Below are 8,933 nucleotides of genomic sequence, written 5' to 3'. Positions count from 1 at the left end.
TTGGTGTGAATTAGCTTTATTTGTCAGCATTCGATCAATGCATCGGCACGTATAAATCATATCTTTGTAAACATAACAAATCTTGTCATGTGGTGGATGGTTAATGACAAGATTTTTGGCATAAAACTACTAAGCGGCATAACATGAAAATAAATATGGATTACAGTACTGGCTACGAAAACCAACGTTTGAAATTTAAATAATTTCTTGTAACATAACAAAAAACAACACAAGAGTACATCTGTCTCGGGAGACAATACCTCGCTGGACTTCATAGTAAGAGCTGCTGATGAGGATTGTCCACCACTTGGCAATTTCCTCCGCCTCAAAGTGAATTGAGAAACTCTCCGGGCGGTCGCGCAAGATATGCAGCACATGCACCGTGGGGCACAACACTGTGTGCACGACTTCACGCAGATCCCACTCCAACCTTGCCTGCATATTCCACACGCAGCGGGTTAACACTTTTCTTAGCCAGGAAAGAGTCTCGCTGAGTTGAGACACAATTTCAGCAAAGTCTTTTGCTTGTGATTTTTTTTTTTTTACCAAATCTTGTTTTGGGTATTTTTGCATGTGGGAAAGAAACCACAATACCGTTCATTCGAACCACAACTCATCAACCTCTCACAATTTGCCCAATCCTTTATTCAATTCTCTTCTTCCTTTATTCAATTATTTCAAGCAGAGCTCTTGTTTAAATATTTGTCATCGTTGTTACATTTTATTAATATTTTTATTCATTTAATCTACTTATTTGTCCAGGAGAGCGACACTGACTCTTTTTCAGGAGGATCCCATATTGGGTTTTAATTTTAAATGCTTTCAGCCAATCAGTGAGCGTTTAAACAAGTGGGAGAAATCCGGAGCACCCGGAGAAAACCCACAAGCACAAGCGGGCAATACTCTATCCCTGTTATGATGAAAGAAGATGCCGATAAGTCCACTTGCTGTCCTGCCTTTTCCAGGCTCCAGGCAAAAGGGAGTTTCACAACTTTTGTGCAATCCACCAACCCTAGCTTCCACAGCGCTGGATTACAGGTACGAGCCACTGCTGCCCAGCTGTGATAATACAATATTATTGCATATACAATGCATCTGAATTGGACTGCATCCTAAGGTGTTGTGCAAAATGGAGGGGCAGGTGTGTAAGGGAGACGAACAAAAATATATTGTTGGCAGGGGGGAGAGTACTCGGAAGGTAAGGTGCTCCATGTCAGAGAAGAGATGATGGTACAAAAAGGTTAAACTGGATAACCCAGAAAAAGAACAAGTGCATGTGGAAAACGAGATAAAAACCGCACAAATAGCTCAAGACACCAACGTGGACCTCTATACTTTGAACAAGGGCCATTACCCAAAACGATGCCGATTAAAGCATGTTCCTCTTTCAGGCAGTGTTGTTGACAAATGCGTTGGGAGTACGTGCCATACTGTCTTCTACATGAAACACACTGACCCAACAATAGAAATCAGCAGGTTGCACGCATCATAGTTGCAAGTTACTGGATTTGAGGTACTTGACAATCGATCCACATACTATGTCTTCCTGTTTCTCCGCTTGCGGCAACATGGGAGAAGAGTGCCAGGGTTATGCAAACTCTGCCGCGGTTGAGCACGTGCGCGTATGATGACATTGAGAAACCGCTGATTCGTATCCAACTTGGAAATTGCAAGGCAATGTTATGTATAAATGGCCATTTTAGGTTGATAAACAAGTTGTATCAGCCAGAACTTGACATTCAAATCTGCATTTAAACTAGATGTTTGCAAAACATATCCTTGGTGCATCTTCTTTGGTTCTTTCGGTAAAGTCACGTAGAATGAGAATAAAATAATAAATTGATAAAATAAAATAACACAATAATATTCTCACGACGTTTCGGCCACAACACAAGCGGCCTTCATCAGGTGAAGGGGGCGAGACTGTCTGGTAGGACAGCGCTGGTGGTCATTTGTATCAATGGAAGCAGTAATAAAAAAAAACAAGTCTTGAGACTCTCATTGAGGCTTTCCTCGTTACAGTATATCACAATGGCATTATCATTCCCTACCTATGACCAAATGTATCTGTAATGTACCTGATCCCATCAGACCTAAGAAGCTAATAGCAAGGCTGAGCCTGAGTAGTGCTTGAATGTATGACCACATCCATAAAACAGATTAATGTGTTGTGTGCAGTAGTGGTGGTCAGTGCACAAAAATCCTATACTGAACTCCATCATGCACCTTCACCAACCCACAATGATCAGCGTGAAGTATGGTCAAATAACCCCCACAACCAGCAAAGGTCCGGAGAGGCGCTCATCCAGCAGTAAATTGGCAAACGTATACGTGGTTCAGATGGGGGACAATAATCTGAATCTGAACCAATCCAATCTGATCCCAAGTTTCCACAGCTCCAATCTAGATCGATCCTTTGCTCGAATCCCAATATATCTGGGAATGGATTTAAATAAATTTCCAATTAATAATGTATTATTACCTGCTGCTCGGCAGACCCAGACCACATGTCTCTTCGCATGAGGACCACGCTGAAACTGCCGGGTCTCGCCATGAGCAGCTGAAGACAGCGAGCCTTGCATGGGGCGTCAGAGGGCCCAGGCTGGGCATTGCCAGGCCCACCGTCTTGCTGCTGTGTCGGCACTGAGCGTGCCAGCACATCGCAGGAGAGCAAAACCACGCTGGGAGCAGTGGCTGGGAAAAGCAAAAAAAAGTAATATAGAGTACGTCGAATATTTTGAAAACTCATTTCTTTAGAACTGTAGTTTTGTGTTTGGTTTGTTGTCCTTCCCCCGCACCTACGATTAGCATGGTTGGCTAGGTACGTTGCGAAATAAGTTCACCATACATACACATATATGGGACCACCGTATATCCGCCCGGACCAATTACCGCCCTCACCCAGTGCAGAATGTGTTTGTTCTATCTATAGAAGTTCAAATTTCCGACCTGGTCACACATTGGCCCATACCTCAGTCCCCAGCGAGTTGGAAAAACAACATTGTACTCTATTAGAAACAAATGACGCATTCATCAATAACACGGGACTTGTAACACATTATATGTAGAGTATAATCAGCTGACGTTTCGGGCAGTGGCCCAAAATCAGAATTCCAAGGCTGTGAGGTGGCCAGGAATTGGATAGCAGATGCCAATGAAATTCTTAAATCAATCTGTGCATTTTTTTTGCATTATACCCTCGTAACGATTGCGTTTCTCCCCCCCCCCCCCTCCAAATAAATAATCAGCCTGCAATCCTCTTCAACCCCAACGAGATGGCGCAATTTCAGTGGTTCGCGCACCCAACCGCATGAGCTCGATTCCCGGCGAAAGGCTAACATCAGTGGCGACTAGTGACATCTGAACCGGTCCTGGGCGACCCTCGTCACCAGCCCACACGGAACGCATTGGTGAAGTATGGTCAAACAACCGCCATATGACCGCCACACCGCGTGGGGGGGGGAGAGGCAAGCTTTCGCGCATCTAGAAATTGACAAAGGAGTGCTGAGACATTCTGCATTATATTTTAACAATAAATCCCATGGGTATTCACCTTTTACCTTATAAAGTACATTATTTGTAAACACATTTCCATACCTGTCAAACCCTTGTCAGTGCCCTAGCTTGTGACAGACCAATTCAAACCTTGTTGGTCACCCCGTGCCCTTATAAATCTCAACGTCCCATTAGGAGAGAAACACAAACAAGACACGGTCTTTTTAAAAACTCAATTTCCCTGCACAAAAACACGGGTATACCGTATGGGTTGACAGGTATGCATTTCTTCAGCGCTGGTATGCGCTGTTACAGTATATTATTATCCTCTACTTAATTGCCCACACACACATACCCCGGCCGATTGTGAACAGAACCACCAGCGCAACAGTAGCACAAGCCGGATGGAGGATCTGGACATACTGGTCATAGTGGAGGAGGCAAGCACGGACTGGTGGAGCCGGATTGACTGGTCGTGCCAGAGGACTGGCTCCAATCGGCTCACTGGCACTTAACAGCAAGCAGTGATGGTGGTGGTGATGAAGATGATGGTGGTAATGATGGCACGGTGTTGGGTGCCGCAGCTGCTATAATTATGGTGGCGGTGATGGTGATGATGATATAAGGATGAATGTGATGAGAGCTGCTCGTGATGGTGGCTGCGGTGATGATGAAGATGGTGACACGGCGCGAGATGATGATCAAGCAAGTGGCCTGGCTACTCGTGATGGAAGAAGCTGATGATGATGATAGTGGTGGCACGGTGCTCAATGATGACGATATCCAGGAAACTCCCGACCTGCTCGTGATGGAAGATGATGATGATGGTGGTTATAACGGTGACGGCAAGGTTTGCTATATTATGGTCAGGAGAGGGTGCCGGGCTGCTGCTGTAGTGATGAACGATGATGATAGTGCTGCAGATAAATTCATAAGCGCGCAGAGCATCGCAGGCGTGGGATCGCGTTTCCGTGCCACGTGGTGAAGGAGGCACGCCTCGTGTCACGTGGGGTTGTCACTTAACCCCCACCCAGCGCGTTGACATTCATTCAACATGAGTCAAGATCAATCCACTGCTGGATTGATCACGGCTGATGACCTCCCCCCCCCCTTCCTTCCCCACGCTGTTGGTCATGGAGTTTTTTTTCTTCCATACTTCACCACACTGGTGAATAATGGTGGGGCATATGGTTGGCATTATTGTACACTACTGTGTTGAAGTTGATCTATTGTGGTGACACAGTTGTAATGCGCTGTAACTAAAGAGCTATTTTATGAGACCTCCTTTGCCAGTAACAAGATATAGTAATAGGTTTTACCCTTTTAACTGGCACAAAAACTGACACCTTTATTCAAGGCATCATGTTTGCAATAACCACAACACAAGCAGTCAAAATGCAACCAGAGTTGTCTTTTTTGTTTGCATTTTGACTGCTTATGTTGTGGTTATTGCAAACATGATGCCTTGAATAAAGGTGTCAGTTTTTGTGCCAGTTAAAAGGGTAAAACCTATTACTATACTATAAAGATCTATTATTGGTCAGTTTGGTAAGAACCCAGTAAACGTGGAACGTTGGGCTAACGTTGGCCGAACAGTCCAAGCGCATGCCCAATGTTGCATGTTTGCTGTGAATGTTATGGTTGAGGGGATATTTTATTTGCAGTAGTTAGAATTCCTGTTTTAATTTGTACAAAATCAATACATTGCAAATACAGTGCAGTATTTTTGAAAACTATAGTTTTCTTTATAAACCAAGTTAAGGTTTAACTCAAATATTTAATAAGGACACTTTTGCCTGATTCCCACCCATCTGACACAACATTGATGCCAGGACTATCTGTCCTGTAGTCTAGGCGGCAGTCACTACTTTGTTTGACGTGGTTCAAATTCAATACATAAGTCAAATTCAATATAACATGTCCTTGAATTCTTCCAGTCAGAATGAGCCCCCCCCCCAATGGACTAAAATGTTGACAGAATGAAAAGTCGAGTTACTTTATGTATGTTTAACCTCTACGTACGCTATTTTACTTAACATACAGTATTATAAATCAGATTAATTACGGTTAAGCCTTAATTGTGATCATACATAGCAATCATCACCCGCGAAAAATTGGCAAAGCTCTTCCTGATAAATAGTCATGAGAACCAGTGAGGCTTTCCTGGGTAAAATAAGCATAAGAATTGTGACATATAATCGAAATACAATATGCGGTAGTGTGATGGGTGGTTCAGATGTCTTGTGACCCCCATTAAATTCCGTGAAATATAATATTTTTAAAGTAAGTGTTATTTAAAACAAAAATGAATGTGCAAAATAAATGGTAAGGGGTCAATTAATTTGGGGTCGCAAGACATCTGGACCTTATTGTACATTAAGTATCAAGTAAAGGGTGCATTTTACCAGATATGTGAAACTCCCTAAAGGGGGCGCTCAGCAACCGGCCCAGACGTTTTCATTGAACAGGGATATGATCGAGATCAGGGAGATCAGAAAGGTTTATTATGAATATTATTATGAATAATGTTCTGATTGTATTATGTTATTTCAGATATAATGCCATTTATGTGTCCATGAAAGCCTCAAAGAGTCGTAATATAGCTATTTTTCGAAGGGCACTTATCATGTTTTTTTTTTAATAAGAAGCTTTGAAATGAATATTTACATGACTGCACAACATGTAATTTGGACACGTTCTCAGCATTTGACATGGTTTATTGTGGTTAGCTTTACATGTGAAAACGTGCAATGATATTATTGAAAAGTAAATCGAGTATACTATATGTTTTGTTTATTATCAAACAGCAACATAGACTTCAGTCTACATGTGCCAAGATGCATGCCACATGTAGACTGAAGTATGTGTACTTTTAAGACATGTGTTGTACAGTATTAAAAATACAACATTGCTGTACTGTATCGAAATTAAAGTTTAGCGGTTTTTGTTAGGTCGATGACTACAGGCCAAAACCATAAAGTGGCCAGAAATAAACAACGCTATCACAGTTGTCTGCCCTCTCGTTACATTAATAAAACCGAAGATGTCTGAAAAACATGCAGTTGAAAATCAAACACCGATATATGAGCGGTGTACTGTCAAACTTTGCTACCTACGAGCAAATCGCCCAAAATGCGAGATATCTCGGAATACAAGGCGGCTTTGAGCCTGGCTAGTGCTTTGGTAGGCAATTAGAAATGCGTTAAAGTGCTATAGGCTTCTGCAGGTCTATGTTGTTGGTAAGAAGAGGCAAGTGCAGCAAAATCCATCATGCTGCAGTACCCTCCTTTCAGAAACCTGTACTGACCACATAAAACATGCTAATAAACTTCGGTAATGTACTCATTGTCCTTGAAACGGATCGACCTACACTTGAGACAGCCTCTTTTATGGCTTTGTCGCACCAGTACCATATAGATCAAGGGCCGCCAATTTGGCGAACAGTACAAAGACGATGCAAACGCCAAAGTCTGAATAGCTCGGGTTAAACAGTTATATCCATGGCATCCTTTTGGCCAGTATCAATCAATTTGGCAAATCAGTTTCGAGGACAATGCGTACATTATCAAATCATATTTATTTGCATGTATTACCACAAGCTGTGTGGTGAATGCAGACTTGATGCCTTGTGATAGGTGTCGGTTTAGTGTTTGAACATCTCAGCACCTGTATTTAATGATACAGGCATAAGCGTCCCATAGATAAAAGGTTGTATTATGTAACCATGCCACGTGTAGACTGTATAACGTGTTCACACTATGCACAGCATCTCAGTAACACATGGCTGAACTTTGGTATGTTGTTGGAAGCATTCGACCCACGTTGGCCCAACGTTCGTTCATTCGTTTCTCAGTCCGCTCGCCCTGGTGAGGGTCGCAGTGGCAGCATGTTGAGTAAAGTGGTCCAGACCTCCCTTTCCTTCGCGACACAGACTCTAACTCTTCCTGGAGAATTCCCAGGCGTTCCAAGGTCAGCCGAGCGTCATCGTCCTGCCAGCGTGTCCTGGGCCGGCCCCGGGGTCTTCACCCAGTGGGACATGCCCTGTAAAATTCCAGGGGGAGTCTACCGGGGGGCATCCTTATCAGTTGCTCGAACCACTTAAATTGGCGCCTCTCGATCCAGAGGAGCAGCGGCTCGACTCTGAGGATTACCAAGCTCCTCGCTCATTCACGGAAACTGGCCCAACGTTCCATGTTGAATAGGATACACGTCGTGCTTTTCAACGGTTCACCCAGCGTGGTGGTGAATTTATGGTCAAATGTCTCTTCGGGGCCACGAACGGCGTGGTGGAAGCGACTTTACAGTCTGGCTATTTTACACGGGAGATCTGTGGTTCGTGAGCACAGCAACAACAACATAAAATAAAAATAAAAATCAATGTCGGAGAGAACGAGAAACAGGCTCTTTTAGGAATATTGCACGAGGCATTCAGCGGTCATAAAGGAACGACACACAAACCAAAATCGTCGCAAATGTAATATAAGAAAAAAAATAGGTACAGGTGCATGTAAGCTATTTTATTTTTATGTCCAGTGACATAAACATACGCACATCGAAAAAGACAGTGAAAAAACATTGTGTGACAGAGACCCTCATCCAGCAGTGGATCAGCAAAGAGCTGCCACGTCCAGGATTGTACAGGCTGGTTTATGGGAGAGTTGCGGCATCACAGCTCGGTGTGGACGGCACGATCGCCGATCCCAGGGACACCCGTCAACCCCTTATCAGTGCCCCTACCTTATTACAGACCAATTCAGGCCTTATTGGTCACCCCGTGCCCCTTATACATCTCAACGTCCATCCTACAAAGTCCCATCACAAGTGAGAAACACAAACAAATAGACAAAATATTATGCTTTGGTACTTTCGGTAAAGTCACGTAGGTATAAAATAAAATAAATTAAATCTAGATTAGACAAAATATCTGTTGTGCCCGCATTGAAACGGCTGTACGCCGTATGGACCTGTCAACTAAATTTCCCTGTACAAGACTACGGGGTGAACCGTATTGGTGGGTTGACACGGTATGGTGATGATGCTGATGCATTTCAAATGTTACATCTCGCCAACACACACAAAAAACAACCAATACTGTATTTTCATATCACCTACCCGCCAACTCCATACCTGCCAACCCCTTATCAGTGCCCCTACCTTATTACAGACCAACTCACACCTTATTGGTGACCCCGTGCCCCTTATACATCTCAACGTCCATCCTACAAAGTCCCATCAAAAGGGAGAAACACAAACAAATAAACAAAACCTTTTTTTTTTACCCGTATCGAAACGGCTGTACGCCGTATGAACCTGTGAACTCAATTTCCCCTGTACAAGATTCGTGGGTGCTATGGCTTGGGTGACACCGCATGCCACCACCCTCCCACCCACCCCAAGCCCGCCCGCCCTGACGCCTCCCGCCCGGCACGCCGTTGTGG

At 43.7% G+C, this 8,933-nt stretch overlaps 1 long non-coding RNA gene across 1 annotated transcript; it reads right to left on the bottom strand.

Annotated features, from left to right (window-relative positions):
- Nucleotides 1–5,728, bottom strand: LOC142925350 (uncharacterized). The gene is made up of 2 exons (XR_012942328.1): nt 2,483–5,728; nt 1–435 (listed from the first exon to the last, which is right to left on the bottom strand). It is a non-coding gene; the product is annotated as an uncharacterized LOC142925350 (long non-coding RNA).
- Nucleotides 5,729–8,933: the final 3,205 nt, after the last annotated feature.

The sequence above is a fragment of the Petromyzon marinus genome, chromosome 20 (assembly GCF_048934315.1).
Source record: "Petromyzon marinus isolate PM22_M1 ecotype Great Lakes invasive population chromosome 20, UKy_Petmar_22M1.pri1.0, whole genome shotgun sequence".
NCBI lineage: Eukaryota > Metazoa > Chordata > Hyperoartia > Petromyzontiformes > Petromyzontidae > Petromyzon > Petromyzon marinus.
Note: the sequence above shows the minus strand (reverse complement) of the source record. Positions and strands in the feature narration are given on the sequence as shown.